Here is an 11,117-nt window from a genome sequence, read left to right on the forward strand (position 1 = left end):
TCTCTCTCTCTCTCTCTCTCTCTCTCTCTCTCTCTCTCTCTCTCTCTTTCACTCACACACACAATTTTTTTCTTCTGTCCCCTGGTTCTTTTAGAATCCATGTCAGTGCCTAACAGAAGGACCTGTTCTGTCAAGGATGCTTCTAATTTAAACAAAAGGTAAATCTTCTGAAACATACTCTAACACACTCAAAAGAACACCAGACAAATATTAACTGGATGCAAAGGACCTAAACAATAGATGTCAAAGAGCTTGTAAAAATTGGAGGTTGCCAACAATTCTACTTTGAGGAATCTTTAAGGAATCTTCAAGGATTCTGGGAATCTTCTATCCCATGGGAATGCTGGGACCCGCACACAAAGGTGGATGTGCAAGTGATCGCTGTAGCACTTCTAACAGTGAAAAACTGACAATCCAAATATCTTCCAATAGCAGATTGAGTAAATAAGCTATGGCATATCCACACAGTAGAACTCAAAACAGTCATTAAAAAGAATGCACTATGTATGGGTACTGGCAGGGAATATCTCTAAGATATAGTATTAACCAGAAAAGCAAAACAGAATAATTCATATAGTATAATCCCATTTATGAAAAAAATATGTTCAGAAAAAAAGAAAAAATACGGAACTGCTGACTGTAGTTAATGCAGAAAAGTGAGGGCTTTACTCTGTATCTTTCCATATTCTTTGATTCTTTTATGAGAATGTATTCATAAACTACGAAATTTTTTTCTTTGTACGAGAAGATTAGGTCATTCATTCACGCTGTTAATTTTCCCCCCTAAAACCTAACCCTCCCCAAGTCTTCTTTATTTCAGAAAATAGCACCATCATTCACATAATTGCTCAAGCCAAAAACATTTGAATCGTTCGTGACTTTCTTTTCTCTCATAGCCCAAATCCAACTAAACAGCAAACCCTGCAGGCTCTACTTCCAGAAATACCCAGATTCTGACCACCAACTCCAATGCTGCCCCTCTATCGCAAGGTGCCATTGCCTCCTACTTGACCTTTTATAACAGCCTTCTAGCTGGTCTCCTTGCCTCCATTCTTGCCCCACTATACCTATTCTCCACACAGCGGCCCCACGATCTCTTAAAAACACAAGTAGGATCATATCACCACTTCCTATGGCTGCCCACTACACTTAGAATGAAACTCAGAGTCCTTTCTGGAACTTGAGACCCCCATAACCTGGCTGCTAGGCTTTCCCTGTTCATTTGCCATCACTCTGCTCTAACCACCCTGGCCTGTCCAAACACCTGGTCCTCAAACACTCCATGCACTCTCCTGCCTCATGACTTCTGTACCTGTTCCTGTCATCCTAAAAGCCCTTACTCTAGACTAGGGCTTGGAGAGCACGGTAGGAGCAGAGCGGGCTCCATATTTGTAAATGAAAGCTTTCCTCCAATGGCGAAGAAATATACATAATTGAAAACATAGCGGATTATAATTTTAAAAATTAAAACTCGTATCAGTCAGAAATTTAAATCTAGAAAAACCACTTTGACTGTTAGCTTTATATTGGCATCCCTCCCTTGGCTAACTTTTAAAAATGCAATGGCCTTGACAGGATAATAAAGCATCTGCATGGGTTTCTTTCCCCAATAGCTCAGTGGTGGTAACAGTTCCTCCCTGACCCATTCTCATTTTGTCAGTTCATGGGGTTTGTGATAGATCATTAACTAACTCGCATTGGCCAGAACTGAGAAGTCCAGCTCAGGGCCTCTGCCCAGAGGGATGCTGACTGGCCTAACCAGAGCAGAAACCTGAACCTCAGTCTCCTCAGAACCACCATCCGAAGGCCTGGGATCCTGAAGCTGAGCAGTCAAATGCATCTGAGGTTGAAGCAAATGGAAGCAAAAAGTCCCCAAATGAGTGCAAGTGGAGAAAATATAATGAGTGCTGCTCAATTTGACCAACAAAAGTTGTATGGGATAAACTAAAGGGAAAAAAATCCAAGATATAAAATATTGCACAACAAAAAGATCTGAATAGACATGTCAGCAAAGAAAATGCACTAATGGCCAATAAGCATATGAAAAGATGTTCAATATCATTAGTCATCAAGGAAAGGCATATTAAAACCACAATGAGATACCCCTTCACACCCACTAGGATGGCTACAATCAAAAAGACAGACAAGTGTTGGCAATGACATGAAGAAATAGGAACCCTAGTACATTACTAGTGGGAGTTTAAAATTATGCTTCTACTGCGGAAAACAGTTTGGCAGGTTTCTTAAAAATTATCTAAATATACGTTAACTATACAACCTAGCAATTCTACTCCTAGGTAAGAAATGAAATGAACAAAAACATAAGTCCACACAAAGATATGTATGCAAATGTTCACTGTAGTATTATTCATACGAGCCAGAAACTAGAAACCCAAATGTCCATCAGCTGGTGAATGGATAAACAAAGTAGGAACAACATTAAAAAAGAACAAACCACTGATACATGCTACAACATGGATGAATCTAAAATCATTATGCTAAGTGAAAGCAGCCAGGTGCAAAAGACCACATATAGTATGATTCCAAACAGCTTAAATTTTCAGAACAGACAAATCTATAAAATTAGGCTGTCTAACTTTTTGAAGTATTCCCTGAGGTTAGACTTAATTCACTGTCCCATTCATTCGTTTATTCAAACATCATTTATTGAGCACCAAGTGCCAGGGGCTCTGCCAGGCCTGGGGAGGCTGTGATAGGCAAGACACTCAGAGAAAGAGTCTCATATGGCTTACATCAAGGGGAGTGATCAATTACATCAATTACATGCTAGCAGAGGCAGACAAAAATAAGCCAACAAATAAGTCAGCAAAATAATCTGAGCTGTCAGTATGTGCCATGAAGAAAATACGACTGGAGGATATAGCAGGCACTGACCAGCAGGGTAGGGTAGGGATTCAGCCAGGCGATCATGGAAGACCTTTCTGAGCACGCCTTTGATGGATAATGAAATGACAAGCAGCAGCCAACTGTGCAAAGGAAGGTCTAGAGCTGAATCTTTCAAGGGGAGGGAAGAGCAAGTGCAAATGGCCTGGGGTAAGGAGTTTGCCCTGTCTGAGGAATAAAAAAGTGACAGTGTTGCTAGAAGTGGTATGGGGAACATGTGAATGTGAAGGGCTATCACTCCTGTGGTTGTTACCTTACACAGCAAAAGGAATTTATCAATTGACTTTAGGTTCCTCAAAAGGGAAATTAACCAGGTGGGCCTATTCTAATCACATGAGTGCTTTAAAACTGGGGAGTTGTCTATGGCTGGTGGCAAAAGAAGAAATCAGAGACTCAAGGGAGCACTCCAAAGGACTTGGTGTGCTGTTGCTGGCTTTGACGAAAGACGAAAGAGCCACAAGAAAAGGAATGTAGCAGTCTCTTAAGAACAGAGAGTAGCCCCAACTGACAGCCAGCAAGAGAATGGGGACCACAGAAAACGGCTGCAAGGAAATGAACTCTGTCTACAACTGAAATGAGCTGGAAATTCTTCCCCAGAGCCTCCAGATAGAAGATGACACCCTGATTTCAGCCCTGTGAGACCCAGAGCAGAGAACCCAGTCCTTTCATGCCTGGATTTCCAACCTGTAGAACTGAGACTAATAAATGCATGTTGTTTCATGCTTCAAAAACGGGGGGGAGGGGGGATGCAAATTAGTACTTGTCTGAAGCTTGAGGTGAGAATGGATTCTTTTTGGGGTGACAAAAATGTTCTAAAACTGGATTGGGGTAATGTTTGCATAACTGTAAAACTACTGAACTCTACACATAAAATGGTGAATGTATAATAAATCACTTTTAAAAGTCCCTGAAAATATGTTGACCTAAAACAAATGGCTACTTTTGAAGGAATAAGCATAAACATAATATTCTTGAGACACCCATGATAAATTGATATTTCAATTCCAAGTATTAGTAATCATTCTGAGGGGGGAAAAAATAGATGGAGAGGGAAAAAATGCCTTTTTATAATTTAAAGGAGAAAGAACAGTCTTTCTTAATGACAGTTGTTGGTAATTAAAACTTAACCGTAAAAGGGAATGAAATTTTGACACATGCTACAACATGAGTGATCCTTGAAGACACCATGGCTAAGTAAAATAAACCAGGCACAAAAGAACAAATACTAGATTCTTCCATTAATATGAAGTACTTAGAGTAGTCAAATTCATGGAGATAAAAGTAAAATAGAGGATACTAGGTACTAGGGGAAGAGAATAATGGGGAGTTACTTTTTAATGGATACAGAGTTTCGGTTAGGGATGATGAAAAAGTTCTGGAAAGAGACAGTAGTATGGTTACATAACATTGTGACTGTACTTAATGCCAATGAATTGTACACTTAAAAATGGTTTACATAGTAAATTTTGTTTTATGTATATTTTACCACGGTGGGGGGGAACATTCAACAATAAGAAAACTCAAGCAACCCTATTTAAAAAATGGGCAAAAGATCTGAACAGACACCTCACCAAAGAAAATATACAGATGGCAAATAAGCATATAAAAATATGTTCAACATCGTGTTATCAGGAAATTACAAATTTAAAAAACAATGAGATGCCACTACATACCTATTAGTATGGCCAAATCTAAAATATAGACAATACCAAGTTCTGCTGAGGATGAGCAACAATGCAAACTCTCATTTACTGCTGCTGATAATGTAAAATGGTGCAGCCACTTTGGAAAACAGTTTGGCAGCCTCTTACAAAACTAAACATACTCTTTACCATACGATCCAGCAATTGGGCTCCTTGTTATTTACCCAAATGAGTTGAAAACTTATGTCCACACATAAACCTGCACACAAGTATTTATATCAGCTTTATTCATAACTGCCAACACTTGGAAGGAACCAAGATGCCTTTCAATAGTTGAATGGATACATCATGTGGTAGATCCAGATAATGGACTATTAGTCAGTGATTTTTTTAAAAATGAGCTATCAAGTCACAAAAACAATGGAGGAACCTTAAATGCAAATGAAAGTAGCCAATCTGAAAAGGCTACATATCATATTATACGATTCCAACTGTATGACATCCTAGAAAAGGCAAAACTAGAGAAATAGTAAAAAGATCAGTGGTTGCCAAGGATGGGGCACCGAGATTTTTAGGGCAGTAAAACTATTCTGTATGATACTGTAATGGCCAATACATGTTGTTATACATTTATCAAAACCCATAGAATGTACAACACAAAGAGTGAACCCTAATGCAATCTATGGACTTTAGTTAATAATGTTATATCACTACCCTAACAAATATATCACACTAATGCAAGATGTTAATGAGGAATAGGTATAAGGGGCTATATGAGCACTCTCTACACTTGCTATGCAATTGTTCCATAAACCTTAAACTGCTTTAAAAAATAAAGCCTATTAATTATTTTAAAAAGAGGGGAACTTAAGCCTCAGTCAGTGGGTTGAGAACTACAGATGAGATGCAATTTATTCAATCCAAACGAGAGCAGAATAAAGTGGAAGGACTTTTTTTAAAAGCCAATGTTATATAAAAACTACAAAATCTTGTTTGGATTTAATTTGCTGTTGTTTATATTTGTATGAGTAATACTCCAAATGTCAGTATTGCAAATTATCACCATCTACAAATAATTAGAAAATGGCTTTGTTCTCTTTTATTTGCAAAGTGCTAAAGCAATGCAAAGGAACTGGGGGAAATGCTCCGTAACTCTACACTTATTTGTTCCCGTTAGGGTTCTGTGAGTGATGTAGTTACTCCTAAACAAAGCAGGTTGGCACTGAACATCTTCTGGGAGTTTATACCATTCAAGAAGTGCTCATCTCACCACTGCAGAAGCCTATATCCAAAGTACAAAAGAATGAGATGCTTTAAAGCATGCTACTCTTGATATCCATCTTTTTACTCTTATTTTAATGACCAAAGAGCTATTAACAAATCAGACCTAGGAACAGGTTTTTGGCCTTCCTTTTCGATGCTTTATAACCCAGTAAATAATCACTTCCACTTATAAAATAAATCAGTCATAGGGATATAATATACAGCATGTTGACTATAGTTAATAATACTATAGTGTATATTTGAAAGTTGGTAAGAGAGTAAATCTTGAAAGTTCTCCTCACAATAAAAAAAAAAACTGAAACCGTGTGGTGACAGATATTAACCAGACTTACTATAGTGACATACAAATATTGAATCATTATACACCTGAAACTAATATGTCACATATCTCAATAAAAAATTTTCATTAAAAAAAGAAATTAATGCTATAAAAGTACACATTTTAAAAAAAAATAAAAAAGAGAGAGGATCATTGGTAATCACTCGGTGCTACCCCAAAGAGAAACTCTATTGCTTCACAAAGCCAAGAGATAGTCAGACACCCTCATTTGCCCCTCTAGTCTACAATGGTTCTTTAATTCTATCCTAGAAAGAGAAACACAAAACTTCAGAACACAATACAAAATCTCTGCTATTCTTTGCTACTCAGGACTCAGTATGAAAAACAAGTGGAATAGGACAATATTCTCAATCTAGCACCTGCTAACATCTTCCTCCTTTCTAAGGTCTAGATCCACGAATAATTTGCATCTTTACTGCCATCATGTTTACTGAAGGGTAATGTTCAAGAGAAGGCCTTGCAGTCCACTGCCAAGTTCAAAACTTGGTTGCACAACTTGTTTAGCTGTGTGAATTTAAACAAGTTACCCCAACTATAAAATGAAGAAAAGTAGGAGTATCCATCTCAGGATGGTGGTAAGGCTAATGACACACTTAGCATAGAGCTGGGCACTTGGTAAGTGCTCAATAAACAAGAGCTGTTGGCATTCTTATTAGACCACCTCTTTCTGTTAAAATTCACTATGGTTGCCTTGGGGATGTGACACAGGTCAGAGACCTCAGAATTATTAACTGTCAAGAATGAAATGAACAAGGTGTGTATTCTCCGAAAAAAAGTGTCACCCAGAAGAACACCTACCGTAGAGTAAGGCTTGATTCAGTACCACACACCCTACCCCAACTTGACTAAAAGCATATAGTGAGAGAAGGGGCAGACCTCTTAGTCTTGTTTTGGTAATCTCCTCTGCATCCATCAAAGTACCACGAACTAGAATGAAACCATTCCTCCCTTGTGGCTTGGAAACACAAAGGCACACATCTGGGTTTTTCTGGGCTCTGCGACACAGTTCAGTCTTTGGGACCTCATGAAGGAGAACAACTTATGGAATTCCAATCAAGAACTCTGTGCCTAAAGTTGATCCCCACCATCTAGGAGAAAACTAGTTAAATTGCATATCCGATGTCCAGAACAGGCAAATCTAGAAAGACAGAAAATATATGAGTGGTTGATTAGGGCTTTGGGCCAGAGGGTGGGGAGGTAATTGGGAGAAAATGTGGAATGACTGCTAATGGGAATGGGGTTTCTTTTAGGGGTGATGAAAATGTTCTAAGATTGATTGTGGTGATGGTTGTACAATACTGTGAATGCACTAAAAACCAATGAATTAGATGCTTTCAATGGGGGAACTGTACGGTAAGATGATTTATATCTCAATAAAGTTGATATTTTAAAATCTGCATTCTGTCCCACCTCTCCCACCTTAGACTATCAGAAAAAAAGATCCTCACTCTGTCTCAGAAATCAGAAGTCAAATTTAAAGGGGCATATCTCAGACAACAAGTCCACAAACCAAGTATCAAGATAGAAAAAAAAGATCCTGAAAACCCTCACCACTCCTCAAAACCAATGGCCTAATTCACTTCCACTTCCATGAAATCACATTTATTTTACCACTGAGTCCATGAGACAGCCAGACATGAAGTCCAATGCATTGTGCAAGCTTTTCCTACAAGGTAGAGAGAGGCAGCCAGCCCAGCCACTGAGACAGGGAGCAATCTAGCAAGAAGATGGAAAATTTAAGTTTCCAGAAGGTTATTAGGAACAGCAAAGATGTTAGGAGACTTTCTTTTTAACCAGTGGTGCTTTTTTTTTTTTTTTTTTGGCATAGCATAACTTTATACAAACAGGTTACCAGGATTTTTCCCACCAATTGTTAATATATACACAACTGTGTAAGTTACCACCAACCTAAGAGGTGGTAAGGCCTAAGTCCTGATGTCCAAACCCAAAATGTCCTTCTGCTTTTAAGTGACTTTTGCTCCAAATCTTGACAACCATGAATGCTGAAAGATGGTAACAACTACCATTAATTGAGCAGCACTATGTACCAGGCTCAAAGCTGAAGTACTTTCTTTATACCACTGTTTAATTTAGTCCTCACAACCACCCTATGAAGTCAATGTGGCTATTCCTATATTACACAGGAGGACCTCAGGCTTAGTGACTTGCCCAGAGTCAACCAGTATGTGATGTCATCAAGATTCAAATCCAGGAAAATCCTAAAACTCTTAATTCTATAAGTCTGAACTTCATCTCCACCCTCTACTGTCTCTACAAAAAGAAAAAGAGACGTAAACATACAGAATTCTCTTCAATGAGACATTGATTAATCAGGTCAAAGAAAGGGTCATAGGCAAATAAGTGCCCACAGAAAATGCCTGGACAAATCGGCACAGAGAAAAAGTGACTGAGAGTCTCAAAGGCACTACTTCACATCAAATGAGAACTATCTATAAAACCAAAATTTTGAAAATGTAGATCCCAAATTATTTTATTGCTTATCTTCTATGTGTCCAGACCAGAGGTTTAGACTCCAAGGAAAGACTTCAAGGGCTTCATTTTTATGGAGTCCATGGTGCTTATCAGATTTTCAAGGGATTCAAGAGACAACTGACCTAGACGACAGTTTTGCTTCAGGATTAAGTGCACAGGCTTTGGAATCAGACCACTTGGATTCTAAATACACTTAACTGCTGTGTTGTCTTGGACAGGTTACTGACCTCTCTGATCCCGTTTCCTCACTCATAAAATGGAAGTAGCAATAACGATGCATAGCTGAACTTTAGTAATCCCTGAAGGCCAGTTTTATTGCCTCAGATTAACACACAAATGAAACCTAAACCCAAAGATCTGTAAATACTAATTATAAAATAAAGCCATAAAGTTCTGGAGTTAGAAGAGACTATGAATCATATAAACCAGTGTTACTTATATAATTATGTATTTATTTTTGAAAACACTGGCTTTACATTTACAGTAGTGATAAGTGTCATCTGAAGAAAAACAATATGCACATAGTGATATAGTAGTATAGAATGTAGCATGCACCTAATGATAATGGAATGCCTGAAGTCTGGGTCATAGTACTTGACCGACTTTGTCCTCTTTATTTTAAAAGGTCACATGACCTATTCAAGGAGTAGTTAATATTAATAGAGTATAATTAGTAGTAGAGCTGGATATACAGAGATTAGAAACCTAGTTCCACATAGTCTTTCCCCCAAGTTATAAGGCTGATCCATTCCATTAGACAACTTCAGTAACTCTTGAACCCTATCACTGAATCGTTTCCTCCTATGCAAAGAATTCCTACTCACCCCACCCCTCAAAAACAGTCACAGGCAAGTAAATTGCCAGTCACACACATGCACCCTCTTCAGATTCAAGGCCGAGATATAACATGGAAGTACAAATTCCAGCAGGCTTGGTCCAGGGGGTCCACTCTGGGAAACTGGGATGGGGCAGGATTAACAGCTCTGCATCAGCAGGTACCCCATCGCCGGCTCAGACATGGGGGTTTAAAACCAAGCCCCACTACTAGAGCTGTATGATTATAGGTTAGTAATCCCCCCATGCCTGTTTTGTCATTTGTAAAATGAATAACAGCACATGAGATAATTCATAGGTGAAGCAATGACTGGCATGGACTAAGTCTCTGTAGCCACATGGCAGCAGAATATCCACAACTTCATTCTCAGTCCCCAGCACACGGCAGGCACAGCAAATATTCACTGAATAAAGCAGAGGCCCAATTAAAACAGGCCTGATATTCAATCAAAATTTGTGGGCCCAACCTATAAATGGGCTCCTAACTAACCCCCAAACCAGGGATCGAGTATTTCCTGAACCAAGGATGGCCCTGATCACTGACAAGGAAAGTCTGTTCGCATGTTTCAGGTCAGACTCCAGCATCCGAGGAGCCTCATCACACCACACAGTTTACTTCACCCCAAAAGATTAGCACCTGCTGCCCTGTGGTTCCATTGTCTCCTTCATTTTTAGAAACAACAGGCTCACAAAATGACACCTCAGGCACCTGACTTATATAAGTCTGCTTTAAAGAGGCCTGGGTACAATTCTCACAGCTAGGTTCCTACTCTGCCAATACAATCTTTCCTAGCTAAAAGGTATCACCTATTAAAAATTCCATCACAAAGAGAAAAAATAAAGTCAAAGATGATTCCACACTCTGCCTTCTCGTTATTCCTGATTCTCAAAACTAAAAGTTGGGCTGAACAATCTGTAAATGGGTATACTGAAAAGGCACCAAAAAACGATCTTAACAATCCAAGGCACTCATCCCTAGAACACTGGTTTGGCCAGAAGGAGAAACTCTCTGGCTCCGCAAAAGTCAAGGGAAAATCATACACAGAATGCAAATTTCATTTCTCCCCTACCAAAAGGAAATAAAAATGGTTTTACAAAAGAATCTTGAAGGATGTATTTAAACTTATCTTTTTTTTCCAGAATCTTGAAGGATGTATTTAAACTTATCTTTTCTGAGCAAGGACTGAGGATGTTCCTTCTCAGACCTTTTCGTTTTCAAGGATAACAGGAGAGGTAAAAAGGAGGGCAAGGAAGCAGAAGAGAGTCAGGATATATTCGTTCTATTTTTAAACCCTAGGCCAGAGTAAAGGAACATTCTGATTCTGTAGTCCCACCCCTATCCCCTCTGCTAAACACAAGAATCAGGACCCGTAGATGTACATGGCCCTGACTCTAGATTTAGGGGTTACTGACTGCCAATACTCCAAAGAATTTCTAGCTAGACAACCTTTCCAATCAGTCCTTCTTTGGGTGGCGCCTGTGCCTTTTGGAGAACCTGGCAGCCCTGAGCAGGCTGGAGCTACGTACAGGGAGCAAGCAATCACAAGCCGCCTTTCCCCTAGCGGAGTTAGCGCTCCCTTGGCCCGGCGCGCTCCATTCACACGGCTGAGCACCTAGGG

The 11,117-nt window shown here is 39.2% G+C and overlaps 1 protein-coding gene across 1 annotated transcript in view; it reads right to left on the reverse strand.

Annotated features, from left to right (window-relative positions):
- Positions 1-11,117, reverse strand: part of ARHGAP26 (Rho GTPase activating protein 26) — a 385,346-nt gene that overhangs the window by 373,328 nt on the left and 901 nt on the right. The gene's annotated exons all lie outside the window — the stretch shown is intronic.

The sequence above is a fragment of the Pteropus alecto genome, unplaced genomic scaffold (genome assembly GCF_000325575.1).
Source record: "Pteropus alecto unplaced genomic scaffold, ASM32557v1 scaffold78, whole genome shotgun sequence".
Classification (NCBI taxonomy): domain Eukaryota; kingdom Metazoa; phylum Chordata; class Mammalia; order Chiroptera; family Pteropodidae; genus Pteropus; species Pteropus alecto.